Here is a 12550-nt window from a genome sequence, read left to right as displayed (position 1 = left end):
TATACAGTATATACACACAGTACACATGACTATACAGTATATACACAGGACTATACAGTATATACACAGGACTATACAGTATATACACAGTACACAGGACTATACAGTATATACACAGGAGTATACAGTATATACACAGTACACAGGACTATACAGTATATACACACAGTACACAGGACTATACAGTATATACACAGGACTATACAGTATATACACACAGTACACAGGACTATACAGTATATACACAGTACACAGGACTATACAGTATATACACACAGTACACAGGACTATACAGTATATACACAGGACTATACAGTATATACACAGGACTATACAGTATATACACAGGAGTATACAGTATATACACAGTACACAGGAGTATACAGTATATACACAGGACTATACAGTATATACACACAGTACACAGGAGTATACAGTATATACACAGTACACAGGACTATACAGTATATACACAGTACACAGGACTATACAGTATATACACAGGACTATACAGTATATACACAGTACACAGGACTATACAGTATATACACAGGACTATACAGTATATACACAGTACACAGGACTATACAGTATATACACAGTACACAGGACTATACAGTATATACACAGGACTATACAGTATATACACAGTACACAGGACTATACAGTATATACACAGTACACAGGACTATACACTATATACACAGTACACAGGACTATACAGTATATACACAGGACTATACAGTATATACACAGTACACAGGACTATACAGTATATACACAGGACTATACAGTATATACACAGTACACAGGACTATACAGTATATACACAGGACTATACAGTATATACACAGTACACAGGACTATACAGTATATACACAGGACTATACAGTATATACAAAGTACACAGGACTATACAGTATATACACAGGACTATACAGTATATACACAGTACACAGGAGTATACAGTATATATACACAGGAGTATACAGTATATACACAGTACACAGGACTATACAGTATATACACACAGTACACAGGACTATACAGTATATACACACAGTACACAGGACTATACAGTATATACACAGTACACAGGACTATACAGTATATACACAGGACTATACACTATATACACAGTACACAGGAGTATACAGTATATACACAGGAGTATACAGTATATACACAGGACTATACAGTATATACACAGTACACAGGACTATACAGTATATACACAGGACTATACAGTATATACACAGTACACAGGACTATACAGTATATACACAGTACACAGGACTATACAGTATATACACAGTACACAGGACTATACAGTATATACACAGGACTATACAGTATATACACAGTACACAGGACTATACAGTATATACACAGGACTATACAGTATATACACACAGTACACAGGACTATACAGTATATACACAGGACTATACAGTATATACACAGTACACAGGAGTATACAGTATATACACAGTACACAGGACTATACAGTATATACACAGGACTATACAGTATATACACAGTACACAGGACTATACAGTATATACACAGGACTATACAGTATATACACAGTACACAGGAGTATACAGTATATACACAGTACACAGGACTATACAGTATATACACAGGACTATACAGTATATACACAGTACACAGGACTATACAGTATATACACAGGAGTATACAGTATATACACAGTACACAGGACTATACAGTATATACACAGGACTATACACTATATACACAGTACACAGGACTATACAGTATATACACAGGACTATACAGTATATACACAGTACACAGGAGTATACAGTATATACACAGTACACAGGACTATACAGTATACACAGGACTATACAGTATATACACACAGTACACAGGACTATACAGTATATACACAGGAGTATACAGTATATACACAGTACACAGGACTATACAGTATATACACAGGACTATACAGTATATACACAGTACACAGGACTATACAGTATATACACAGGACTATACAGTATATACACAGTACACAGGAGTATACAGTATATACACAGGACTATACAGTATATACACAGGACTATACAGTATATACACAGTACACAGGACTATACAGTATATACACAGTACATAGGACTATACAGTATATACACAGGACTATACAGTATATACACAGTACACAGGACTATACAGTATATACACAGGACTATACAGTATACACACAGTACACAGGAGTATACAGTATATATACACAGGACTATACAGTATATACACAGGACTATACAGTATATACACACAGTACACAGGACTATACAGTATATACACACAGTACACAGGACTATACAGTATATACACAGTACACAGGACTATACACTATATACACAGTACACAGGAGTATACAGTATATACACAGGAGTATACAGTATATACACAGGACTATACAGTATATACACAGTACACAGGACTATACAGTATATACACAGGACTATACAGTATATACACAGTACACAGGACTTTACAGTATATACACAGTACACAGGACTATACAGTATATACACAGGACTATACAGTATATACACAGTACACAGGACTATACAGTATATACACAGGACTATACAGTATATACACACAGTACACAGGACTATACAGTATATACACAGGACTATACAGTATATACACAGGACTATACAGTATATACACAGTACACAGGACTATACAGTATATACACAGGACTATACAGTATATACACAGTACACAGGAGTATACAGTATATACACAGTACACAGGACTATACAGTATATACACAGGACTATACAGTATATACACACAGGACTATACAGTATATACACAGGACTATACAGTATATACACAGTACACAGGACTATACAGTATATACACAGGACTATACAGTATATACACACAGTACACAGGACTATACAGTATACACAGGACTATACAGTATATCACAGTACACAGGACTATACAGTATATACAACAGTACACAGGACTATACAGTATATACCAGTACACAGGACTATACAGTATATACACAGGACTATACAGTATATACACAGTACACAGGACTATACAGTATATACACAGTACACAGGACTATACAGTATATACACAGGACTATACAGTATATACAGTACACAGGACTATACAGTATATACACAGTACACAGGACTATACACTATATACACAGTACACAGGACTATACAGTATATACACAGGAGTATACAGTATATACACAGTACACAGGACTATACAGGTATATACACAGTACACAGGACTATACAGTATATACACAGGAGTATACAGTATATACACAGTAAACAGGGACTATACAGTATATACACAGGAGTATACAGTATATACACAGTACACAGGACTATACAGTATATACACAGTACACAGGACTATACAGTATATACACAGTACACAGGACTATACAGTATATACACAGGACTATACACTATATACACAGTACACAGGACTATACAGTATATACACAGTACACAGGACTATACACTATATACACAGTACACAGGACTATACAGTATATACACAGTACACAGGACTATACAGTATATACACAGGACTATACAGTATATACACAGTACACAGGACTATACAGTATATACACAGGAGTATACAGTATATACACAGTACACAGGACTATACACTATATACACAGTACACAGGACTATACAGTATATACACAGGAGTATACAGTATATACACAGTACACAGGACTATACAGTATATACACAGTACACAGGACTATACAGTATATACACAGGAGTATACAGTATATACACAGTACACAGGACTATACAGTATATACACAGGAGTATACAGTATATACACAGTACACAGGACTATACAGTATATACACAGTACACAGGACTATACAGTATATACACAGGACTATACAGTATACACACAGTACATAGGACTATACAGTATATACACAGGACATAGGACTATACAGTATATACACAGGACTATACAGTATATATACACAGCACACAGGACTATACAGTATATACACAGGACTATACAGTATATACACAGTACACAGGACTATACAGTATATACACAGTACACAGGACTATACAGTATATACACACAGTACATAGGACTATACAGTATATACACAGGACTATACAGTATATACACAGTACACAGGACTATACAGTATATACACAGGACTATACAGTATATACACAGGACTATACAGTATATACACAGTACACAGGACTATACAGTATATACACAGGACTATACAGTATATACACAGTACACAGGACTATACAGTATATACACAGTACACAGGACTATACAGTATATACACAGGACTATACTGTATATACACAGTACACAGGACTATACAGTATATACACAGGACTATACAGTATATACACAGTACACAGGACTATACAGTATATACACAGGACTATACAGTATATACACAGTACACAGGACTATACAGTATATACACAGTACACAGGAGTATACAGTATATACACACAGTACACAGGACTATACAGTATATACACAGGACTATACACTATATACACAGTACACAGGACTATACAGTATATACACAGGAGTATACAGTATATACACAGGACATAGGACTATACAGTATATACACAGTACACAGGACTATACAGTATATACACAGGACTATACAGTATATACACAGTACACAGGACTATACAGTATATACACAGTACACAGGACTATACAGTATATACACAGGACTATACAGTATATACACAGTACACAGGACTATACAGTATATACACAGTACACAGGACTATACACTATATACACAGTACACAGGACTATACAGTATATACACAGGAGTATACAGTATATACACAGTACACAGGACTATACAGTATATACACAGTACACAGGACTATACAGTATATACACAGTACACAGGACTATACAGTATATACACAGGAGTATACAGTATATACACAGTACACAGGACTATACAGTATATACACAGGAGTATACAGTATATACACAGTACACAGGACTATACAGTATATACACAGTACACAGGACTATACAGTATATACACAGTACATAGGACTATACAGTATATACACAGGACTATACAGTATATACACAGGACTATACAGTATATACACAGGACTATACAGTATATACACAGTACACAGGACTATACAGTATATACACAGGAGTATACAGTATATACACAGTACACAGGACTATACAGTATATACACAGTACACAGGACTATACAGTATATACACAGGACTATACAGTATATACACAGTACACAGGACTATACAGTATATACACAGGAGTATACAGTATATACACAGTACACAGGACTATACAGTATATACACAGGAGTATACAGTATATACACAGTACACAGGACTATACAATATACACAGTACACAGGACTATACAGTATATACACAGGAGTATACAGTATACACAGTACACAGGACTATACAGTATATACACAGTACACAGGACTATACAGTATATACACAGGAGTATACAGTATATACACAGTACACAGGACTATACAGTATATACACAGGAGTATACAGTATATACACAGTACACAGGACTATACAGTATATACACAGTACACAGGACTATACAGTATATACACAGGAGTATACGTATATACACAGTACACAGGACTATACAGTATATACACAGGAGTATACAGTATATACACAGTACACAGGACTATACAGTATATACACAGGACTATACAGTATATACACAGGACTATACAGTATATACACAGTACACAGGACTATACACTATATACACAGTACACAGGACTATACAGTATATACACAGGAGTATACAGTATATACACAGTACACAGGACTATACAGTATATACACAGTACACAGGACTATACAGTATATACACAGGAGTATACAGTATATACACAGTACACAGGACTATACAGTATATACACAGGAGTATACAGTATATACACAGTACACAGGACTATACAGTATATACACAGTACACAGGACTATACAGTATATACACAGGACTATACAGTATATACACAGTACACAGGACTATACAGTATATACACAGTACACAGGACTATACAGTATATACACACAGTACATAGGACTATACAGTATATACACAGGACTATACAGTATATATACACAGCACACAGGAGTATACAGTATATACACAGGAGTATACAGTATATACACAGTACACAGGACTATACAGTATATACACAGGACTATACAGTATATACACAGGACTATACAGTATATATACACAGCACACAGGAGTATACAGTATATACACAGGACTATACAGTATATACACAGTACACAGGACTATACAGTATATACACAGTACACAGGACTATACAGTATATACACAGGACTATACAGTATATACACAGGAGTATACACTATATACACAGCCTCTCCTCTAGCATCACGTGATCACACTCATGAGCGGTGAAAGGGCGAGGTCTGAATATAATTAGCAGTGGGCGTGTCTCCCCGTAGGCCCCGCCTTCACTACAGTCAGAGTCCTTGGTAACGGAAACAGTTTTAGAGGCAGAAGGAAGACGCCAGTGACCGCGGTGTGTACGAGGACTTATATACAGTACGTGCGACTATAGACAGAGCGAGAGAGACCCTGTGTGCAGGTATTACTGATGACCGGTCTATAGGGGGCTCCTCATGTGTCTGTGTGCAGGTATTACTGATGACCGGTCTATAGGGGGCTCCTCATGTGTCTGTGTGCAGGTATTACTGATGAGTGGTCTATAGAGGGCTCCTCATGTGTCTGTGTGCAGGTATTACTGATGACCTTTCTATAGGGGGCTCCTCATGTGTCTGTGTGCAGGTATTACTGATGACCTTTCTATAGGGGGCTCCTCATGTGTCTGTGTGCAGGTATTACTGATGAGTGGTCTATAGGGGGCTCCTCATGTGTCTGTGTGCAGGTATTACTGATGACCGGTCTATAGGGGGCTCCTCATGTGTCTGTGTGCAGGTATTACTGATGACCTTTCTATAGGGGGCTCCTCATGTGTCTGTGTGCAGGTATTACTGATGACCTTTCTATAGGGGGCTCCTCATGTGTCTGTGTGCAGGTATTACTGATGACCTTTCTATAGGGGGCTCCTCATGTGTCTGTGTGCAGGTATTACTGATGACTGGTCTATAGGGGGCTCCTCATGTGTCTGTGTGCAGGTATTACTGATGAGTGGTCTATAGGGGCTCCTCATGTGTCTGTGTGCAGGTATTACTGATGACCTTTCTATAGGGGGCTTCTCATGTGTCTGTGTGCAGGTATTACTGATGAGTGGTCTATAGGGGGCTCCTCATGTGTCTGTGTGCAGGTATTACTGATGACTGGTCTATAGGGGGCTCCTCATGTGTCTGTGTGCAGGTATTACTGATGAGTGGTCTATAGGGGGCTCCTCATGTGTCTGTGTGCAGGTATTACTGATGACCGGTCTATAGGGGGCTCCTCATGTGTCTGTGTGCAGGTATTACTGATGACCTTTCTATAGGGGGCTCCTCATGTGTCTGTGTGCAGGTATTACTGATGACTGGTCTATAGGGGGCTCCTCATGTGTCTGTGTGCAGGTATTACTGATGGCTGGTCTATAGGGGGCTCCTCATGTGTCTGTGTGCAGGTATTACTGATGACCGGTCTATAGGGGGCTCCTCATGTGTCTGTGTGCAGGTATTACTGATGACTGGTCTATAGGGGGCTCCTCATGTGTCTGTGTGCAGGTATTACTGATGACCGGTCTATAGGGGGCTCCTCATGTGTCTGTGTGCAGGTATTACTGATGACTGGTCTATAGGGGGCTCCTCATGTGTCTGTGTGCAGGTATTACTGATGACTGGTCTATAGGGGGCTCCTCATGTGTCTGTGTGCAGGTATTACTGATGACTGGTCTATAGGGGGCTCCTCATGTGTCTGTGTGCAGGTATTACTGATGACTGGTCTATAGGGGGCTCCTCATGTGTCTGTGTGCAGGTATTACTGATGGCCTTTCTATAGGGGGCTCCTCATGTGTCTGTGTGCAGGTATTACTGATGACTGGTCTATAGGGGGCTCCTCATGTGTCTGTGTGCAGGTATTACTGATGACTGGTCTATAGGGGGCTTCTCATCTGTCTGTGTGTCATGTGTCTGTGTGCAGGTATTACTGATGACCTTTCTATAGGGGGCTCCTCATGTGTCTGTGTGCAGGTATTACTGATGACCTTTCTATAGGGGGCTCCTCATGTGTCTGTGTGCAGGTATTACTGATGACCTTTCTATAGGGGGCTCCTCATGTGTCTGTGTGCAGGTATTACTGATGACTGGTCTATAGGGGGCTCCTCATGTGTCTGTGTGCAGGTATTACTAATGAGTGGTCTATAGGGGGCTCCTCATGTGTCTGTGTGCAGGTATTACTGATGACTGGTCTATAGGGGGCTCCTCGTGTGTCTGTGTGCAGGTATTACTGATGACCTTTCTATAGGGGGCTCCTCATGTGTCTGTGTGCAGGTATTACTGATAACTGGTCTATTCATGTGTCTGTGTGCAGGTATTACTGATGACTGGTCTATAGGGGGCTCCTCGTGTGTCTGTGTGCAGGTATTACTGATGACTGGTCTATAGGGGGCTCCTCATGTGTCTGTGTGCAGGTATTATTGATGACTGGTCTATAGGGGGCTCCTCATGTGTCTGTGTGCAGGTATTACTGATGACTGGTCTATAGGGGGCTCCTCATGTGTCTGTGTGCAGGTATTACTGATGACCTTTCTATAGGGGGCTCCTCATGTGTCTGTGTGCAGGTATTACTGATGACCTTTCTATAGGGGGCTCCTCATGTGTCTGTGTGCAGGTATTACTGATGACCTTTCTATAGGGGGCTCCTCATGTGTCTGTGTGCAGTTTTTACTGATGACTGGTCTATAGGGGGCTCCTCATGTGTCTGTGTGCAGGTATTACTGATGACTGGTCTATAGGGGCTCCTCATGTGTCTGTGTGCAGGTATTACTGATGACGTTTCTATAGGGGGCTCCTCATGTGTCTGTGTGCAGGTATTACTGATAACTGGTCTATAGGGGGCTCCTCATGTGTCTGTGTGCAGGTATTACTGATGACTGGTCTATAGGGGCTCCTCATGTGTCTGTGTGCAGGTATTACTGATGACGTTTCTATAGGGGGCTCCTCATGTGTCTGTGTGCAGGTATTACTGATGACCTTTCTATAGGGGGCTCCTCATGTGTCTGTGTGCAGGTATTACTGATGACTGGTCTATAGGGGGCTCCTCATGTGTCTGTGTGCAGGTATTACTGATGACTGGTCTATAGGGGGCTCCTCGTGTGTCTGTGTGCAGGTATTACTGATGGCCTTTCTATAGGGGGCTCCTCATGTGTCTGTGTGCAGGTATTACTGATTACTGGTCTCCTCATGTGTCTGTGTGCAGGTATTACTGATGACTGGTCTATAGGGGGCTCCTCATGTGTCTGTGTGCAGGTATTACTGATGACTGGTCTATAGAGGGCTCCTCATGTGTCTGTGTGCAGGTATTACTGATGACTGGTCTATAGGGGGCTCCTCATGTGTCTGTGTGCAGGTATTACTGATGACTGGTCTATAGAGGGCTCCTCATGTGTCTGTGTGCAGGTATTACTGATGACTGGTCTATAGGGGGCTCCTCATGTGTCTGTGTGCAGGTATTACTGATGACTGGTCTATAGGGGGCTCCTCATGTGTCTGTGTGCAGGTATTACTGATGACTGGTCTATAGGGGGCTCCTCATGTGTCTGTGTGCAGGTATTACTGATGACCTTTCTATAGGGGGCTCCTCATGTCTGTGTGCAGGTATTACTGATGACTGGTCTATAGGGGGCTCCTCGTGTCTGTGTGCAGGTATTACTGATGTCTGGTCTATAGGGGGCTCCTCATGTGTCTGTGTGCAGGTATTACTGATGACGTTTCTATAGGGGGCTCCTCATGTGTCTGTGTGCAGGTATTACTGATGACCTGTCTATAGGGGGCTCCTCATGTGTCTGTGTGCAGGTATTACTGATGACTGGTCTATAGGGGGCTCCTCGTGTGTCTGTGTGCAGGTATTACTGATGGCCTTTCTATAGGGGGCTCCTCATGTGTCTGTGTGCAGGTATTACTGATGAGTGGTCTATAGAGGGCTCCTCATGTGTCTGTGTGCAGGTATTACTGATGACCTTTCTATAGGCGGCTCCTCATGTGTCTGTGTGCAGGTATTACTGATGACTGGTCTATAGGGGGCTCCTCATGTGTCTGTGTGCAGGTATTACTGATGACCTTTCTATAGGGGGCTCCTCATGTGTCTGTGTGCAGGTATTACTGATGACTGGTCTATAGAGGGCTCCTCATGTGTCTGTGTGCAGGTATTACTGATGACTGGTCTATAGGGGGCTCCTCATGTGTCTGTGTGCAGGTATTACTGATGACTGGTCTATAGGGGGCTCCTCATGTGTCTGTGTGCAGGTATTACTGATGACTGGTCTATAGGGGGCTCCTCATGTGTCTGTGTGCAGGTATTACTGATGACTGGTCTATAGGGGGCTCCTCATGTGTCTGTGTGCAGGTATTACTGATGACCTTTCTATAGGGGGCTCCTCATGTGTCTGTGTGCAGGTATTACTGATGACTGGTCTATAGGGGGCTCCTCGTGTCTGTGTGCAGGTATTACTAATGAGTGGTCTATAGGGGGCTCCTCATGTGTCTGTGTGCAGGTATTACTGATGACTGGTCTATTCATGTGTCTGTGTGCAGGTATTACTGATGACTGGTCTATTCATGTGTCTGTGTGCAGGTATTACTGATGTCTGGTCTATAGGGGGCTTCTCATGTGTCTGTGTGCAGGTATTACTGATGACCTTTCTATAGGGGGCTCCTCATGTGTCTGTGTGCAGGTATTACTGATGACTGGTCTATAGGGGGCTCCTCATGTGTCTGTGTGCAGGTATTACTGATGACCTCTCTATAGGGGGCTCCTCATGTGTCTGTGTGCAGGTATTACTGATGAGTGGTCTATAGGGGCTCCTCATGTGTCTGTGTGCAGGTATTACTGATGACCTCTCTATAGGGGGCTCCTCATGTGTCTGTGTGCAGGTATTACTGATGACCTCTCTATAGGGGGCTCCTCATGTGTCTGTGTGCAGGTATTACTGATGACTGGTCTATAGGGGGCTCCTCGTGTCTGTGTGCAGGTATTACTGATGTCTGGTCTATAGGGGGCTTCTCATGTGTCTGTGTGCAGGTATTACTGATGACCTTTCTATAGGGGGCTCCTCATGTGTCTGTGTGCAGGTATTACTGATGACCTTTCTATAGGGGGCTCCTCATGTGTCTGTGTGCAGGTATTACTGATGACCTTTCTATAGGGGGCTCCTCATGTGTCTGTGTGCAGGTATTACTGATGACGTTTCTATAGGGGGCTCCTCATGTGTCTGTGTGCAGGTATTACTGATGACCTTTCTATAGGGGGCTCCTCATGTGTCTGTGTGCAGGTATTACTGATGACCTTTCTATAGGGGGCTCCTCATGTGTCTGTGTGCAGGTATTACTGATGACTGGTCTATAGGGGGCTCCTCATGTGTCTGTGTGCAGGTATTACTGATGACTGGTCTATAGGGGGCTCCTCATGTGTCTGTGTGCAGGTATTACTGATGAGTGGTCTATAGGGGGCTCCTCATGTGTCTGTGTGCAGGTATTACTGATGACTGGTCTATAGGGGGCTCCTCATGTGTCTGTGTGCAGGTATTACTGATGTCCTTTTTATAGGGGGCTCCTCATGTGTCTGTGTGCAGGTATTACTGATGACCTTTCTATAGGGGGCTCCTCATGTGTCTGTGTGCAGGTATTACTGATGACTGGTCTATAGGGGGCTCCTCATGTGTCTGTGTGCAGGTATTACTGATGACTGGTCTATAGGGGGCTCCTCATGTGTCTGTGTGCAGTTATTACTGATGACTGGTCTATAGGGGGCTCCTCATGTGTCTGTGTGCAGGTATTACTGATGACCGGTCTATAGGGGGCTCCTCATGTGTCTGTGTGCAGGTATTACTGATGACCGGTCTATAGGGGGCTCCTCATGTGTCTGTGTGCAGGTATTACTGATGACTGGTCTATAGGGGCTCCTCATGTGTCTGTGTGCAGGTATTACTGATGACGTTTCTATAGGGGGCTCCTCATGTGTCTGTGTGCAGGTATTACTGATGAGTGGTCTATAGGGGCTCCTCATGTGTCTGTGTGCAGGTATTACTGATGACCTTTCTATAGGGGGCTCCTCATGTGTCTGTGTGCAGGTATTACTGATGACTGGTCTATAGGGGGCTCCTCGTGTGTCTGTGTGCAGGTATTACTGATGACTAGTCTATAGGGGGCTCCTCATGTGTCTGTGTGCAGGTATTACTGATGTCCTTTCTATAGGGGGCTCCTCATGTGTCTGTGTGCAGGTATTACTGATGACTGGTCTATAGGGGGCT

The sequence above is a fragment of the Bufo gargarizans genome, unplaced genomic scaffold, assembly GCF_014858855.1.
Source record: "Bufo gargarizans isolate SCDJY-AF-19 unplaced genomic scaffold, ASM1485885v1 original_scaffold_847_pilon, whole genome shotgun sequence".
Classification (NCBI taxonomy): domain Eukaryota; kingdom Metazoa; phylum Chordata; class Amphibia; order Anura; family Bufonidae; genus Bufo; species Bufo gargarizans.
This window is presented reverse-complemented; position numbering follows the sequence as displayed.